We start from the raw sequence: 19,132 nt of genomic DNA on the forward strand, positions 1-19,132 counted from the left end.
AAGATAGATAAGTCTCCTGTGCTGGATGGGATTCACCCCAGAATACTGAGGGAAGCAAGGGAGGAAATTGCTGGAGTCTTGACTGACATCTTTGTATCCTCATTGGCTACAGGTGAGATCCCAGAGGACTGGAGAATAGGTAATGTGGTACCGCTGTTGAAGAAAGTTGGCATGGATAATCATGGAAACTATAGGCCAGTGAGCCTCACGTCAGTAGTAAGTAAATTATTGGAGAGAATTATCAGAGACAGGATTTATACCCATTTGGAAAGAAATGGACTCATTACCGAGAGACAGCATGGTATTCTGAAGGGGAGGTCATGTCTCACTAACTTGATCAAGTGTTTTGAGGAGGTGACAAAAATGATTGATGAGTGGAGGGCGGTGGATGTTGTTTACATGGACATCAGTAAAGCCTTTGACAAGGTGCCTCATGGCAGACTGGTACAAAAGGTGGAGTCACACGGGATCAGAGGTGAAGTGGTAAGGTGGATACAGAACTGGCTCATTCACAGAAGGCAAAGGGTAACAGTAGACGTCTGTTTTTCTGAATGAAAGATTGTGACTAGTGGTGTTTCACATGGATCTATGCTGGGGGCTCTATTGTTTGCAGTATACTTAAACGATTTGGAGGAAAATGTAGCCGGTCTGATTAGTATGTTCGCGGATGACATCTAGATTGGTTGAGTGGCAGATAGTGTTGAGGATTGTCAGAGGACACAGCAGGACATAGATAGGTTGGAGACTTGGGCAGAAAAATGGCAAATGGAGTTTAATCCAGACAAATGCGATGTAATGCATTTTGGTAGGTCTAACATAGAGGGGAAATATACCGTAAATGGCAAAACTCTTAAGAATATAGAAAGTCAGAGCGATCTGGGCATGCAGGCTCACAGATCTTTGAAACTGGCAACACAAGTGGACAAGGCAGTCAAGAAAGCGCACGGAATGCTTGCCTTCATTGGACGGGGCATCGAGTATAAATACTGGCAAGTCAGGCTACATTTGTGTCGAACCTTGGTAAGGCCACACTTGGAATATTGCGCACAATTCTGGTCGCCAGACTACCAGAAGGAGATGGAGGCTTTGGAGAGGGTGCAGAGATTTACCAGAATGTTGCCTGGTCTGGAGGGTGTTAGCTACGCGAAGAGGCTGAATAGAGTCAGACTGATTTCATTAGAAAGAAGCAGGTTGAGGGATGACCTGATAGAGATCTTCAAGATTATGAGGGCCATGGATAGAGTGGATGGGCAGGCATTCTTTCCCAGGGTGGAGGGGCCAGTCACCAGAGGGCATAGGTTTAAGGTCCGTGGAGCAAAGTATAGAGGAGATGTGCGAGACAGGTTTTTTACGCAGAGGGTGGTGAGTGTCTGGAACGTGTTGCCAGGAATGGTTGTGGAAGCAGGTACATTAACGGTGTTCAAAAGGCATCTCGACAAGTACATAGATCGGATGGGTTTAGAGGGATATGGCAGAAGGAAATGCTGAGGGCTTTGGCCAAGGTTGGTGTCATGACCGGTACAGGCTTGGAGGGCCGAAGGGCCTGTCCTATGCTGTATTGTTCTTTGTTCTTAGGAGGGGTGGCACGATGGTACATTGGTTAGTACTGCTGCCTCACAACGTCAGGTACCCAAGTTCAATTCCAGCTTTGGGTGACTGTCTGTGTGGAGTCTGCATATGTTTCCTCTGGGTGCTCCGATTTCTTCCCACAGTCCAAAGATCTGCAGGTTAAGTGGATTGGCCATGATAAATTGCCCCTTCGTCTCCAGGGATGTGCATGTTAGGTTGGTTAATGGTATCGGGTGGAGGATTGGGCCTAGGTAGGGTGTTCTTGCACAGGATTGGTGCAGACTCAATGGGTCAAATGTCCTCCTGCTGCATTGTAGGATTCTATGAATTCTAAAGACTGCTAATTAGTTTCAACAACAAGAAAAAAAGCATTTATTAGATGTGAAAAATGTGGGTTATGTGATGTGAGCGCAGGAGCGGCTATGTTATCGAGACCTCCGGCTCTACTCATCTTTTAATTCATCTTTTCATCCTTGTGCACATTTTGATTTTGTCTATTCTTGGTTTGTGGCTTGTGCTATGTCTCGAGAAGTATCTGCTCGGTGTCTTAACATGAAAGAGCCGAGATGAAATGCTTAAATCCTCGTATTTTCATAATGACTGGAGTGGGCTGGGGTGGGGCCCTGCTTAAAAACAGGCTCAGTTGCTAATGAGTGGGCTCCCGCCCTGCCAATGCTGTGCACATTAATGGGTGATGGCTGCCAATGAAGATACTGTTCTAGCGAACAATCCCGGATCTGCAGTACAGGTCGTCCGTCAGTGTGGTGATATGCATAAGCAAGTGTATGTGTAAATATGTATAGCCTCCGACCAGTCGGTGGCAAGTAACTAATAGCACGTGACACCTGTAACCTGGGGGAGTCAGAAGGAGAAATCATCATGGTGTTTGTATTAGTTCCAGTTTGATACCATTAGTTTTCTACCCTCAGTTTATTATAAGATAATAAAATTGACTAACCGTGAACTAGATGTTCATTTGTACGCCGACTCAGTAACTGTCTCTGTACAAGAACATAACATGGTACCAGGCGTGGTGATCAAAAAACTAAAGATCAGACGTGTGATCAAATTTGGTGAAAAGGTGTGACAAGGAAAACGTGGAACGTCGGCGGGAATGTCTGAAAAAGCAAAACCAGCACAAGAAGAAGAAGGAAAGTTTAAAAACTCCTGAACATCTTCGAGTAACGGGTAATGTTGATGGCAATTGGCCTGCATTTAAACAACAATTTACACTGTGTGTGGCAGCTCTAGGATTTCAGGCACAGCCAGATGAAAGAAAGATAGCATTGCTAATGGTAACAGGCCCGCAGGCAATTGAGAGTTATAGCACATCTGTATATAATCAATAGGGTGATTGTAAAAGTTTTGATGCCGTCAAAAAACTGATGAATAATGCACGCCGAAAAAGAAAGAAACTTCTGAGCAATACATATTTAGAATGCACATGCAGAAGATGAGTCCTTTGATGGCTTTCTTACCGACCTCAAGTTAAAAGCACAAATGGGTAACTTCGCGATTTTAAAATCCTCACTAATTGGGATCAAATTGTCTTTGGAGTAAATGATGATATGGTGTGTGAATGTCTCTTAATGGAGAATGGACTTCAGTTAGAAGACGCGATTAAGATTTGGCGCTAGCTGCGCAACATATCAGCACATTGAATGCACAAAACTTTGGTGTGAAAATTAGGAGCGATGCCAACGCATAGATGTTGTGATGCACTCCAAAGTAAAATGTTGTATCAGCAGAGGCAGCCATTTTAAATGATTGCCAGAAGCAGCCATTACATGCAAAACATGTGGAAACAGGCACCGACCGAGACAATGTCCAGCATATGGCAAAATTTGCACAAAGTGCAAAGGAAAAAATAATTTTGTCAAACAATGTTTCACAAGCCAATTACTTGTCAATTAATACAATCGATGACATTAATTTGAAAGCACATTTTTTTTGATGTAGTCTTGGATGAAGACAGAACAAACACAGCCAAAAAGAATAAAATGTCGCCGACAGAAACAAAAGGTGATAAAAATGATAATGCAACAGTGACAGTTTCTTTGCTTATAAATCAACCACTGTTAAGTTAGACAGAGGAGCAAGAGCAAACCTTATAAGCATCAGTGATATCAAGACTATGAAATTAAAACCAAGAATGTCGAACAAACCAGTCTTCTGGAAGGACTATAATGATCAGAAAATTGACATATTGGGAATGTGTGAATTGGATATCCAAGTAAAAGATAAAGTTCACAAAGTAAAATGCGCGATAGTAGCTGGAGATCGTGAGTTGTTACAAGGTGATGAAGCGTGTGAAGCACTGGAACTGGTAAAAGAGTGTATAGCACTGATTGTGCCCTGAGCACACACAGTGGATCAGTGGAGTACATTGCTTTTCCAGAAATATTCCAGGGATTTGGTGTTTTACCTTTCACTTACAAGATTCAATTAAAAAATGATGCTTAACCAGTGATACATGCTCCGAGAAGAGTTCCAGCACCATTACGTGACCATCTAAAGGCTGAATTAGACAGGATGACACATCTTGGTGTGAGAAAATGATTGAAGAGCTGCCAGATTGGGTCAATTTGATGGTATGTGTAAAAAAAAAAGAAACAATGATCTTCAAATATGCATGAATCCCAAAGATTTAAATATGAATATAAAAAGGGAACACTATCTGAGAACTAAAAGAGAGGAGAACACAAGAGAGATGTCTGGTGCAAAATATTTGAGCAAACCTGATGCTTCGCAAGGATTCTGGCAGCTGAAGCTAGATGAAGAAATGACCAAGTGCTGTACGTTCAATACTCTGTTTGGTAGACATTGCTTTCTTTGTATACCCTTTGGAATAATCTCAGTGTCAGAAATATTCCATAGAGCAATGGAAAATATTGTTGAAGTCGAGTATATGCCGATAACATCATAATTTGGGGTTCCACCCAAGAGGAACCAAATGACAGGCTAATTGGGGTATTACGAAATGTCAGAAGAAATGGGCTACAACTCAACAAGGTCAAATGTCAGTTTGGTGTAAAGGAAATAACATTCCTAGGACACAGATTATTTGGTCAAGGAATAGAACCTGATGACATGAAGATAAAGCCATCATAAATATGCTTCGACCTACAGCCAAAAAGGAAGTACTAAGAGTTCTGGGCATGATCAATTTCATTGAAAAATCCATACCAAATCTCTCAGCAAAGACAGCAGATCTTAGAGATATCCTGAAGAAGGTGAATAGCTTCACTTGGACTGAACAGCATGAACAAGAATGGATAACACCAGAGAAAGCTCTAACGACCACAACAGTAGTGACATTTTTCGATTCAACAAAAAATACCAAGATTTCAACAGATGCACCGAAGGATGGTCGAGGTGCAATATTGCTGCAACAAGAAAATAGTAGTGATTGGAAACCAGTATCATATGCTTCAAGATTGATGACAGAATCTGAATGTCATTGTGCACAAATAGAAAAAGAGTGTTTAGTGCAAATGAATGGCTTGGAGAAATGCCATAGCTGCGTTTTGGTTGACCTGCTGAAGGCGGGGGGGTGGGGGGGGGGGGTTCAGCGATGATACCTGTTAAAACTCAATAGCTAGGATGTCACTAGAGTAGTTTTATACAAGCCACTTTAATAAGGATTGAGATGAATTATAGGAAGGGTACTGAGTGATCATTATTAACCATTAAACATGTATTTTTAGGACATAGCAGTAATAAGTAATCAAATGGGATTTAGGATAGCTAACTTGACCAAAAGGACGTCACTTCTGATATCTTGTCTTTGTGAAACGATCCAGGATGCTGGTTTTGCTGTCCTGCTTCTCACAGACAATGAATGCAAAGCAAACTAGTAAGCACAGCTGTCAGGATGAGGATCAATCATGGGCTGCTTGCAATTCCATTGGGTGACTTTAAACATTGCTTGCAATTCTATTGGATAAGTTAAAATGTAGCAGCTTCAGGGATTGGATCACTCCAATTGGGGTGGGCTATTGATTTTTGAAAATTGTATAAGTACCATGTTCTTGTCTTTGTTCAGCAGAACATATCTTGACAGCGATGCAGGTCTGTTCTCCATGTACATGGAACAAGCTTGATTAAATAGCCATCTTGTCCAGATTGTCAGTGTGCCTTTTTCTCTCTGTACTGAGTTGAGCCACAGGGAATAACCCCACGTGGAAGCTGACTCAATACACAGATCTTGAAACCGCTCCTACAATTTGTGGCGCAGTGAGCACGGCAGAATGATCCACCGCCTAAATATGGGTGAGTACATTTTAATTTACCACCCAGTAGATAAAGGAGTTGTGCATCAGACGGTCGGATCCATAAGTTGTGCGACCCGAACAAGGGGTGAAAGTTGTGAGCAGGTAGTGGTAGACACACGCAACACTGAGAACGTGCTAATGTTGGGTGGGCAAAGGCGGACTTTTGTGCCACGCCGATGTGCAGAGCAGGATAACCCGCAGCGCATTAAAAAGATTGGAAAGGGTAGGGCCCCACGACGATTCGATGGAGGCCAAAACAGGGACCCCCCCGAGGGGCTCAGAGTAAGTGACCAGTCAGACAAAGCTGGTGTCATTATTCTGAGTTTGTATGTGTAACAAGATTTAAAACCCCACGGCTTAGGGCAGCTGTGGAGAAAGGTGAACTGATTAGATTTCTTCAAACTTGGTGAAGTAACAGAATTTGAATTGGTTTAGGGAAAAGAAAAATAACAACAAAGGAATATAAATTGGAGCTCAAAAGTTAACTGTTTTAATAACACCAGTTAAAAGTAGAAATTCTAAGGATGCATCACCTCCATGAGGGAACAAAGGTTTGGTCGCTCATAAGGTGTTTGAGTGAAATGCCTTTGAGATTTAAATTTACTAAATGATAGGTGATGCCTATGACTTCAGGTGTTGAGGATTGGATTAAATGGAACAAAAGAAAGACAAATGAATCAAACAAATAGTTTAAGTCTTATAATGAAAAAGGGTAGTGAACCTTGTTCATTAGTTTAACCAAAAGAGTGTCAGTTTGCAGTGCAGCAAAAACAAAAGGCTGCTGTGAACTTTACGAGCAGAAGTATCATGTTTTGTTTGTTTGGAGGAGTTTCGTAGAGTAATGTTATTATTAAGATATACCTCATCTGGAGAATTAACCTTGAGTTTTGTACAATTGCAGATGCCAGAAGTGTAGAGAAGAATATGCAGACACAAAAATGTATGTCATATGTTGGTTATTTTCATTTCAAAACACTTGCTGTCTGAAGTTGCGGTTCGTTTTTTGATGTTTAATCATTTTAATGCTTCAAGTCTAAACAGTTGACAAACATCTGCAGTCATGTTTTCTGGCCAGAGGCATGATTTCAGGATATTTTTGAACAACATGTGGGAATTTTAATCCGGATATAAATTCACACATGTGAGAATGAGACCATTCTAATTTAATAGGATTGATTGGAGTTTGAGATATTTAAATTGATTATGGCTGATCCTGTATTGGATTGATTTTGTGTTAAAACTTTGGGTCAGGTTGAAAAATAATTATTCCTGACACAATTGATACTACTAGGAAGAAAGGAAACAGATTTTGAGGGAACAAAAATGGGTGTCGATTAGAGATTGATAACAATCCCGCCTCATGTTTCTGGTTAAGTCAAACAAAGGAGGGTGGTGACATAATGACGTCCAGTTGAAAACGTTTACCCCGCCTCTCTTTATACAGCAGATAATTAACCCTTGTCTGTTAACAGCTGAAGGTGTTTTTTTTACAGGCATTAAGAATTTTAACTTTGAATTGTCAGCTGAAGAGGTTTTCTTTTAACAGGACTTGCGAATTTTAATATTGACTTGTCCGAATGGATCTTTTGTGTTTCACTTTCTAGGTAACTGCCAGTTGCTATTGAAAATATGGAAAGATATGTCATTTGAAACATGGAAGTCTGGCAATATCTGGTCTGAGAGAAACATGAGAGGATACAGGGCAAGATCCCACAAAGGGTTAACAGCAGCTGCCAGGGAATGATTGTAAAATGCAGATAGCCTTGGTCAAACAGGCTCAGCAAACAAGACAAACAGGATTTTTGTTTGAAGTCAAAAACAATGGCTCACACCTTAATTGAAATTAACAATCTTAGTAAGCAGCTGGAAAGGAAAGGATGAGGTTCAGTTGAATTTGGTGACAATTCTAAGTGTGAAATGTTGCTAATACCAGGTAAATTAAAGAAAACTGGAGACTATCAGTCTACGAGAAACATAATTCAAAGCCAAAATCAAAGTCAAAATTATGAGCTGAGGACACAATTGGAAAATAAAACTATAGAAATGACAGGAACCAAACCAAAATTCACAGCTCTTGAAACCAAAGCATTTTTGAATATCACAAAGGAACTTTGAACATCACAAAGGACACAATGTAATCAGATCTATATTGTATTGGAATGTTCAGATCAAAGATACTTTTTACAATCAAAGTGATAAAAGTTACTTGAGAATAAAGACATAAAAACTAGATAACTATTAGAAAAATATATAAACCCGAAGAAAGGGGACAGCAGGCAGAACCAGAACTCAGAGGGAGAGGGGGAGAAGCAGAGAAGGAACAAGCAGCTCAGAGCCAGATTACAGTCAGCTCGGCCATGGGAAAGGGACAGGGCAAAGCAGCCGAGCTAAAATAACTAATACATCTAAGGAAGACCAGAATTTAAAGAGTGAGCTCAGAGTCAGCTCCGAGACAGCCAGCAGAGCCAGCTCTCACAGCTCGGTCCATGGGAAAGATAGGACACAGCAATCGAGCTCATCAGCGAATACATCAAAAGAAGACCAGGTTTTAAAAAGAAGATTGATTGTCAAGTTGGGCGTGAAGGTCCCTTCAACCAACCAGAAGGATCCAGAAGCAAGATCTTTTTACTTTTCTGTAAAGACAGTGATTGCATCTTTTAAAAAGAAAAAAATATATATAATAATAAAATAACTTAAAAGTTTTAACCTGAAACAGTGGTTGTTAGCCTACTTTACTTACTTAGCAACGCAGGACCCAGGATATCAATGCTACTGAGGGGTAAGTAGGTAAAATTCTTTAGTGAAGGTATGGGTTATACCGGGGGATAACTTGAAAATATAGTTTGACCTGAATAGCACCCACTGAAGCCAGCATTGGAGTTGGGGAGTGAGAATCCCTGTTCACCATTTAGAATATCGACCCTTTTTGGTATAGGGGAAATTCTATGAAGAGTGGTGAGTTTTCAACAACACAGTGGAACACGATTTGCAGTAGCTTCGAGGATTTGAGAATTTATAAGTGATTTTCAGTAGTGCAGCAATAGCCAGCATGATTTAAACTCTAGTGGAGGGGTAAGCAACCCTTGTGAAACCCCTACAAGACTTAGCAAAGGGGGGGAGGGCTAGCAAAGACAAAATAGAGTGCGGGGAGGAGATGCAGGCTTTTCCAATCTAAACAAGCAATGGTGAAGGAGCCTGCCCTGGGGTTGCCAGACCTTAGTAAGCCATTCCACATCTTCTGCCAGGAGGCTAGTGGAATGTAGGTCGCTGGAGTAGCCCAGAGGCATGGGGATGAATTAAGGCCAGTGGGATATTACTCCGCCCAAATGGATGCGGTAGCCACAGGCATTCACCGACGTGTGAGGGCCTTGGCTTGCGCTCCATGGGTAATAAATGCATCAGAACCTATCGCCCTGATGGGGAAGATAATCCTCCATAGCCCTCATATTATTGTTCATTCTTAGAGGCTGGAAGACTGAAGGGTGTCTCGGGTAGTAGATGCTCAAAGTGGGAAGCTAACATTTTACCTGGGGACAGACATGTGGAAATCTGTAAAGATATGAGGGAAAATCTCGCGATAGGGTTAACAATACAAGGAACAGAGCATGAATGTGTTGTGGAAGTAGAGTAGGACACCAGTGGAGGCTTGGCGGAAGAGCCATTAGTGGGAGAGGGAGTGAGCAACTTATATGTGGACGGAGTTGGAAGTATATAGGAGGAGAGCCCATACGGCATGGGCTGTAGTGGATAGTGCAGGTGAGTTGATTGCAAGAGAACAGATCCCCGGAGACCACTCAGCACAAATAGCTGAATTAATCGCTTTAACGAAGGCCCTGGAATGGGGAAAGGGAAAGCGAATCAATGTGTACACGGACAGTAGGTATGCTTTTGGCGTAGTTTATGACCATATGACAGCTTTGAGTCAGTGAGGGTTTGTGACCTCCAGTGGAGGACACATACAGCATGAGAATTTAATCAAGGACTTGATCTTGGCCGCCCGACAGCCCTTAGAAGCAGCCGTGATTAACGTCTAGGCCCATCGGAGAATTGAGAATTCGGCGCAGCAAGGTAATAGTTGGGCTGATCAGGCAGCAATAGACCTATTAGAGCAGGAACGGGTGGGGATGCAGACTCCAGGAATAGCAGCCGTGGAGGCCGCAGGCAATGCTGATATTGATGTAAGGCAGGGGCAAGAGTAAGCACTAGTGGAGGAAAAGGGGAGATGGAGAAATAACGGAGGATGGATAGGCCATAATGGAATATGGAGGAGAGAGGGAAAGATAATAGCCCCCGAGGCCGTGCAACAATCCCAGTTTGACATATACCATGGGCAAGCGCATACAGGGAGAGACAATATGATCAACTATGAAAGGAATGTTGGTGGTGGAAGGGAATGGGCAGGGATGTGGCCAAATTCTGCCAGCAATGCATACAGTGCCCCCTGGTGGAGCCAGGCCGTCCCTGCAAGATAAAATGGGAAGTCAGCCCCCGGCCCAAGAGACCATGGAGAAATTTGCAACTAGATTTTACTGGGTTTTTCCCTCGGCTACAGGTAGAACATACTGTTTGGTGGTTGTAGATCAATTTACCTGGAGGGTGGCAGCATTCCCGTGTAAGGACGCCACCGCTAGTACCGTGGCTTTGATATTGGCTAATGAAATAATACCAAGGTGGGGGGTGCCCCTACAACTGGATTCTGACCAAGGGCCCATTTCATGGGAAAAATCATGAAGGAGGTTTGTAGGGTTTTGGGAATCCAGCAAAGGTTCCACATCCCATTGTGGTAAACCACTGTGTTCCTCTATTGAGGGTTGTACGGTAGAACCTGCACTATAGGTTCACCTGGGCCCCTGCATGCTAGCTCCGCCCAGAAGCCGGGTTATAAATATGCGTGGCCTTCAGCTCGCAGCCATTTCATCAGCTGCTGTAGGAGGCCACACTTCAGATACTAATAAAGCCTCAGTTTGAATTCAACTTCGTCTCCAGCCAAATTGATCGTGCCTCAATTTATTAGTATCTGAAGTGTGGCCTCCTACAGCAGCTGACGAAATGCGGCACTCATCCGTCGAAAAGGATGCCTAGGCTATCGTTGAGGTTGTGCGACATTGGACGCATTACCTGGCTGGCAGGAGATTCACTCTCCTCACTGACCAACGGTCGGTAGCCTTCATGTTCAACAGCACGCAGCGGGGCAAGATCAAAAATGACAAAATCTTGCGGTGGAGGATCGAGCTCTCCACCTACAACTACGAGATTAAGTATTGCCCTGGCAAACTCAACGAGCCCCCAGACGCCCTATCCCGAGGTACAAGTGCCAGCGCACAGGTAGACCGACTCCGGACCCTGCACGACAGCCTTTGTCACCCAGGGGTCATTCGGCTGTACCACTTCATTAAGGCACAAAATTTGCCCTACGCCGTCGAGGAAGTAAGGACAATCCCCAAGGACTGCCAGGTCTGTGCGGAGTGCAAACCGCACTTTACCGGCCGGACCGCGCGCACCTGGTGAAGGCCTCCCGCCCCTTTGAACGCCTCAGCGTGGATTTCAAAGGCCTCCTCCCCTCCACCGACCGACACACGTATTTCCTCAGTATGATCGATGAATACTCCTGTTTTCCCTTCGCCATCCCATGCCCCGACATGACGTCTGCCACCGTCATTAAAGCCCTTAATTCTATCTTCACTCTGTTCGGCTTCCCCGCCTACATCCACAGTGACAGGGGATCCTCATTCATGACTGATGAGCTACGCCAGTTCCTGCTCAGCAGGGGTATCGCCTCCAGCAGAAAGACGAACTACAACCCCCGGGGAAACGGACAGGTAGAAAGGGAGAATGGGACAGTATGGAGGGCCGTCCAGCTGGCCCTACAGTCCAGAAATCTCCCGGCCTCCCGCTGGCAAGAGGTCCTCCCTGATGCACTACATTCCATTCGCTCATTACTTTGCACTGCTACTAACAGTACACCGCATTTTTGCCTTCCCCAGGAAGTCCACATCCGGGGTATCACTCCCAACTTGGCTCACAGCTCCAGGAACCGTTCTTCCCCGTAAACATGTGCGGCTCCACAAGGCATTTCCGTTGGTGGAAAGGCTGCCCCTGCTCCACGCAAACCCACAGTACGCCAACGTGGTGTTCCCCGACGGCCGCTGGATACCGTCTCCCTCAGGGACCTGGCACCAGCAGGTTCCGCCCTCACACCACCCCCGTCACCCCCGCGCCACCCTCCCCTCCCCCGCCGCCCCCATCACCCCCCCTAGGACTGTCTGTCCTCCCCCTGCCCACCCCTATTGATGAAGAGGATTTTGGCACACTCCCGGAGTCAACTTCGACCATGACAGCAGCAACATCACCGGCTCCACTTCGTCTATCCCAGAGGACGATCAAGGCGCCGGACCGGCTGAACCTCTGACCGGCCCACCGGGTGACCAGAGACATATTTTTTTTCACTGTTCTGTAAATATTATAGATTGCGAATTGTATATAATTATCCACCACCCCCGCCGGACTCAATTTTAACAGGGGGTGAATGTGGTAAACCACTGTGTTCCTATATTAAGGGTTGTATGATAGAACCTGCACTACAGGTTCACCTGGGCCCCTGCATGCTAGCTCCGCCCAGGAGCCAGGTTATAAATATGCGTGGCCTTCAGCTCGCAGCCATTTCATCAGCTGCTGTAGGAGGCCACACTTCAGATACTAATAAACCCTCAGTTTGAATTCAACTTCGTCTCCAGCCAAATTGATAGTGCCTCACCCATACCATCCTCAAAGCTCAGGAATGGTGGAGCGGATGAACCGGACGTTAAAAATAGCCTCGACAAAGCTATATTGCAGGAAGGGAGTAATTGGGCTGGGGCCCTGTCTGCAAAATTGTTGCGACAAAGAACTACCCCCACCCAGGGAACAAGTCTAGCCCCTTTTGAGTTAATGGCAGGAAGAACGATGCACCTCCCAGTGGAGGTGACAACTGGAGGGGCGGAACTTGAGATAAGCAAAGGAACTGTAGTCAAATGTATGAAAGATCTGGTAGACTGCCTGCACGTCCTTAAGGGACAGGTAATTGCACAGCAACAGCATAGAGATTGGACCAAACTGACTGGAATGGATACCCCAAAACTACCAACACCAGGGGATAGGGTCATGGTCAAACTCATGACAGGTAAAAAGGGACTAGGTGTTCGATGGGAGGGACCTTATGCAGTAATCATTACTGGACAAACATGTGCCTTAATAGACGAGAAACCCAGTCTGCAGTGGCGGCACTGGACGCAGTTGAAATCATATCCTCATGGGTACCCCCATAGTCACAAGGATTGAGAGAACCCTCCAGTGGGTTGGCAAACTCAAGGAGCAGGGGGTGGCCATGGCATTGCCAGCTGCTGCACTTGTAATAGGAATTATCTGGATTTGTGGATGGGCCACCAAAGTGGCTCAGGATATGGGACTAAGGCACAGAGAGGATGTCTACGAGGAAAGAGTGGCGATGATGCAAATGATATAATACTAATTGAGAGCCGGAAGGTGTTTGTTTATTCCCACAGATTCTATTGCTAGCACACTTTGGGACCCCACTTCATCTCTGGTTGCAGCCATCAACATCGACTGCCTCGTCGTGGACACGGAAGGAGCTGGACATTGCTGACACAAAAACCAATGATCACATGTATACTAATGTCACACGGGTGCATCGGGCTGCTGTTAATGTAATGCGGGATACAAAGGGGAGGAGTGGTATAGATTTTTATTATGATGGGACTCAGGATGTATGCACAAACAGGGCTCTATACGTCCCTGCAGAGCAGTTTATACAAATTCCTTGCATTCCAAAATACCTGGGCCCCATATCAGTTGGGAACCCAGGATCATGGGAGTTACAAGTGATACGGAAAGCTGAGACACAGGACCTTTGCCCCCAAGCAGGATGACATTGTTTTTTAAATAGACCGATCAGAGAACATTAAATGCCATCGATGGCCCACATCGCCCGATTGTGAAACAGAAAGTTCTGGGGGACCGCCTGATAATTCACTGTGTGGATCCCTGCCAGGCACCTAGCCGTACTGACAATCATGAGATGATATGTGATAGATTAACAGCTTTGTATCGGGGAAGTGAGGTAGGCAGCCAGTCAGCACAGGAGCCCGAGAATCGGGTGGGATATCGTAGGAAGCAAGGATCCCATGGGATACGGGTGGAGACCAGACCGAAGCCTTCTACCACCACTGTGACACCGGCGACCTCTGGCTCGGTTACAACCACGAATCCAAGGATAACCCCCAAGCCCGAATGTGATGAGCATATCACTAGCCACACTATGGGACACGGATTAGTTCTGACCCTCACTGATGAATCAGTGACAATAGTATCAGGATATGAACATGTAAGAGTTATGATTAATCTCGCTAACCTACACTTACCAGTCTATTGCTCTGGTCCACTTGGAGAGGGGGACTTTGGACGGGAGTGGATTGAAAATACGTAAGCGACAACGGAGAGACATAGTGGAACTCAACGCCCAGACATTGCAGAGATAAGTGAAGAGATTGAGGTTATGAAAGGGCAAATGGGAGCTGCAGTTCAGGATATACACCAGGATGCCAAAACGGCTACAGCCCTGAGCCAGCAAGTCAAGCAGCTTGTGTGGAAGGCACTTAAACAGTTGTAGCCATATCAGACAACAATTAATGAGTTACGTCATATAACAACTATACCAAGCGAGGCAATGTGTGTGAATTGTCTGGGCATAAAGTTGTTCTAACCAATTTATCTGAGTCTATTACCATTGGCCGACATGAACTTACTCCATACAGGGGTGTGTCCATCGTGGACGCGGATGAACGCGAGCGAACTGACGATGACCAACGTTTCACCGATATGTCCAGAAAGGACTTCCTCGCATCCCGCGCTTGCGGGCCGATTGGGAAGGACTTAGGGAGGAGGCAACGCAAATTGATCACATCTGAAACAAGGTGCGGGAGCTCATCCAGACTCACACCGAGGAGGCTGCGAAATTGTTTCAGTCACAGTTAGAGCCACAGTCTCTAACATATGGAATTGGGGACTGAATACCAATATCCATTCATGGATACGTATTAGATCGCACGTTGTTGTACTTTTGCAGCTATTAATGAAGCGATAATACCTTTTAAAACTGAATAGCTAGGATGTCACTAGAGTAGTTTTACAAAATTTCTTTATTAAGGATTGAGATGAATTATAGGAAGGGTACTGAGTGATCATTATTAACCATTAAACATGTATTTTTAGGACATGGCAGTAATAAGTCATCAAATGGGATTTTGGATCGCTAACTTGACCAAAAGGATGTCACTTCTGATAACTTGTCTTTGTGAAACAATCCAGGATGCTGGTTTTGCTGTCCAGCTTCTCACAGATAATGAATCACAGCAAATTACTTGTAAGCACAGCTGTCAGGGTGAGGATCAATCATGTGCTGCTTGCAATTCTATTGGGTGAAGTTTAAACATTGCTTACAATTCTATTGGATAAGTTTAAACGTAGCAGCTTCAGGGATTGGATCGGGTCCAACTGGGGTGGGCTATTGATTTTTGAAAATTGTGTAAGTACTATGTTCCGGTCTTTGTTCAGCAGAACAGATCTTGGCAGCGATGCAGGTCTGTTCTCCGTGTACACGTAACAAGCTTGATTAAATAGCCATCTTGTCCAGATTGTCGATGTGTCTTTTTCGCTCTGTACTGAGTTGAGCCACAGGGAATAACCCCACGTGGAAGCTGACTCAATACACAGGTCTTGAAACCGCTCCTACACCTGCGTTCATTGTTGAGACAGATGATAGACCGTTGGTTGCAATAGTCAAGAAGCATTTCAGTGAGATGTTACTTTGCATTCAACGTCTAATGATGAAACTTCAGAGATATGACTTTGAATTAATCTATACACCTGGCAAGCACATTATGGTAGCAGATGTGGTGTCTAGAGCTACAGCAGCACAAGATGACAATTCCATTGGAGAGGATGTGCAAGTTCATATAGATGTGATTACAGAAACACTACCAATGTCGGATGTAAAGTCAAAACTGATTGTTGAAGAAACAGAAAAAGATGAAGTATTACAAATGATGATACATAATCTCAACAATGGATGGCCGAAAGGTTCATGTTCTAAGTATCATCGCACACGATCAGAGCTAAGTATAGCAAATGGTTTGCTACAGAGGCACGAGAGAATGGTAATTCGACAGTCTCTGCGCAAAGAAATGCTGCAGAAGTTTAATGAAGGTCACCTTGGAATTGAGAAATGCAAGTGAAGAGCGCGAGATACTGTATATTGCCCAGGAATAAATAAAGACATACAGAACATGGTGGAAAAGTGTACCACTTGTCAATGATATCAATATCGACAAGCTAAAGAATGAATGAAAATAGGGGATATTGTCTCAGCTCCTTGGCAAAAGGTTGGGATAGACTCATTCTACCTTGATGGGAAAGAATATTTGCTAGTCGTAGATGATTACTCAAATTATCCAGAAGTAGCACAATTATTGAGCTCATCAGCAAATTGTGTAATCATGCACAGAAAAGCAACATTTGCATGACATGGAATACCTGAGGTAGTAATGAGTGATAATGGACCATACTTCAACAGTAAAGAATGGAAGGAATTTGCACAGCAATATGATTTTAAGCATGTAACGTCAAGTCCATTGTATCCTCAATCAAATGGTAAATCAGAAAAAGGAGTTCAGATAGTCAAGCAATTACTAAAGAAGGCAATGGACAGTAAAGATGATCTATATTTAGCACTGCTAAGCTATCGATCATCTCCATTAAATTGTGGCTTATCGCCAGCAGAAATGTTGACAAATCAGAAACTACGAACAACTCTGCCATGCTATCCCAAGCAACGAGTAAATGAGACGATAAGGGATCAAATGGAATCTCAGAAGAAGAAACAACAGGAATATTATGACAAGTCTACCTGGAGTCTGACACCTTTGATACCAAATGACATGGTGAGAGTGGAGGATCCTGATGGCCGGTCAAAATGTGCCAAGGTATCACAGAAAACAAGTCCAAGGTCATAGAAAGAATGGATGCGCACTCCTAAAAGTGAAACAACCTGCTGCTGAACAGCAAGGCGACAATGTATATGAAAGTTTACAATTGTCGAAACTGACACAAGCAGTGAATGAGTTAAATGTCAATATACAGAATGATGTTCAGAACAGTGATACAATCATAGTCGATGTACCTACAGAAGTTCAGAACTGTCACACAGATTCAGCAAATTTACCAAAGTTGAGATGGTTGACGAAAAACGGAAAGAAACCGGTACGGTTAGATCTGTGAATGGACAATAAAAATGATGTAAAATACATTGTTATGCACATCATATGTAATATTTACTGAAATAATATATTGTATGTTTTCTTTCAAATCTCAAGGAAGGGGGATGTAGTTATATGCATAAGCAAGTGTATGTGTAACTATGTATAGCCTCTGACCAACAGGTGTCAGGCAAGTGACACTGTAACCTGGGGGAACTCTGTAGGAGAAACCATCGTGGTCAGTTGTGATTGTATTAGTTCCAGTTTGATAGCATTAGTTTCCTACTCAGTAATTGTCTCTGTAAAAGAACATAACAGTCAGGGTTCATTTCCAAGTGTTGCAGGGTACTCTTATAGAGGCGATGGAGGTGCAAGAGGAGTTTCTTGCATTGGAGCACTGTTCCTGGTGGGGTTGAGATCCTGCTACATGCCTTGTCATCCATCCTGGATTCGGGAGAGAGAGAAGAGGACCAAGAGTGGAATAGCATTGAGCCCGGTCCTTGACAAGAGATGGCGGAAGGTTTCCCAAGTGAGTTTGAAAATTGGTAGCCATGTTTTGGTAATCTTAATTTGGAAGTTGGGCGTATCAAACTCAGTGAAACACAACACATCCTGTCTTTTGAGGTCTGGTCAGTTTAACCTACCGCTCACTGGTCCTGTTTTGTCCTGTTTCTGATGCTAGTCATGAGGTGTTGGAGGTGACCAAACTTGTCGAATTATCTCCCCTGGCTGGGACCTAAGTTGTGGACAGCTGGGATGAGATAGCATCGTGGAAATGATGATGTCTTGTGCTTCAATCATTGGAAACTTTGAGAGATCTTGAAGAGAGTTTGTTGATCCTGTTTTATTCTTGACTTCTGCTTTCCTCATGCATCTGGGAAGATAACTTTACCCTGAGGGCTGCCCTACAATTCATTGTTATTCTGGACATTGCTCCATGTTGATCATGTTGTTTGCTTAATGCTGTGTCTTTTCTTCTATACATGTTCCTTAGTGTCTCCCCCGTCTCGTTTAAAGGTAAGATGAGAAGAGTCAGAGTGGCGCGATGGTGAAGGACCCTGGGTCAACTTGGACTTGCTGCCACCGATCCTCCGTTCACAATTTTGTAGTCATGTGATTGATGTTGATTCTGTCCTGGGACCGGATGGAGGTTGGATCGTGTTGTGGGATGAGTATGTAATTCACCCTTAGTCCTGGGGTTCTCGTGGATTTTTCTTTAGTTCTTTTTGTAGTGCTGAGTGTGATGTATCTCTATGTTGTTGACTCTATCCTGCATTGGTACAGACGGGTCTTATATCTGTGGGAGGAACATGTTGGGAAAATTGTTCTGAATTCACCCTGCCTTGTCTGTTCCTATGTTTGCAGTGTTTCTTGTTCTGTGCTGTACCTGTTTTGCTTTCTATTGACAAACTACTTTCTTCTTGTTTTGTTGTGATATTTGTAAAAACTTAAAAATCCAATAAAAACACCTTTTTTAAAAACTGAAAGAATTGGATTATGATACAATATGTCATTTACTTAGCTTTACAATTACACGTAGATATTTAAGATTAACACAGATTACGAAGAGCATCTTAACATGCAATGGTCTCATTAACACACAAGTCCCTTTTAAGCAGACACGTTACTGTGTTGATTTCTACTCAGAATCACCCAGACAATTTTCAGGTGACAGTTTCAAAACTCCACTCCCAAAAACACACTTTAAAATCTTTGTTTATCATGAAGATTTTCATTCGTGGTTTGCATTCTGAAATCCAGTCCACCTTTTCCAAAAGTATGTGAAACAGAGCTTCTGCTCCACTTTTAGCAGGTAATCCAGTCCAGAATTTCCACCCACTCCTTTAGGATTTCTTTGCCGTGACTGCTGCCCAAATGATTCACAATTGCTTTAATTCTCAAATCCCAGGCTGTATTAAAATGGCAACAAACATTTCATTCATCACTGAAGTCTGCTGTCCCACTTTAAATCTTGTTACT

General features: G+C 43.7%; 1 long non-coding RNA gene across 1 annotated transcript; it reads left to right on the forward strand.

Annotated features, from left to right (window-relative positions):
- The first annotated feature begins 5,635 nt into the window (after nucleotides 1-5,635).
- On the forward strand, nucleotides 5,636-8,484 carry LOC140387204 (uncharacterized). Its single transcript, XR_011933780.1, has 3 exons — nucleotides 5,636-5,841; nucleotides 6,745-6,783; nucleotides 7,448-8,484. It is a non-coding gene; the product is annotated as an uncharacterized lncRNA (long non-coding RNA).
- Nucleotides 8,485-19,132: the final 10,648 nt, after the last annotated feature.

Source organism: Scyliorhinus torazame, chromosome 12, assembly GCF_047496885.1.
Source record: "Scyliorhinus torazame isolate Kashiwa2021f chromosome 12, sScyTor2.1, whole genome shotgun sequence".
Classification (NCBI taxonomy): domain Eukaryota; kingdom Metazoa; phylum Chordata; class Chondrichthyes; order Carcharhiniformes; family Scyliorhinidae; genus Scyliorhinus; species Scyliorhinus torazame.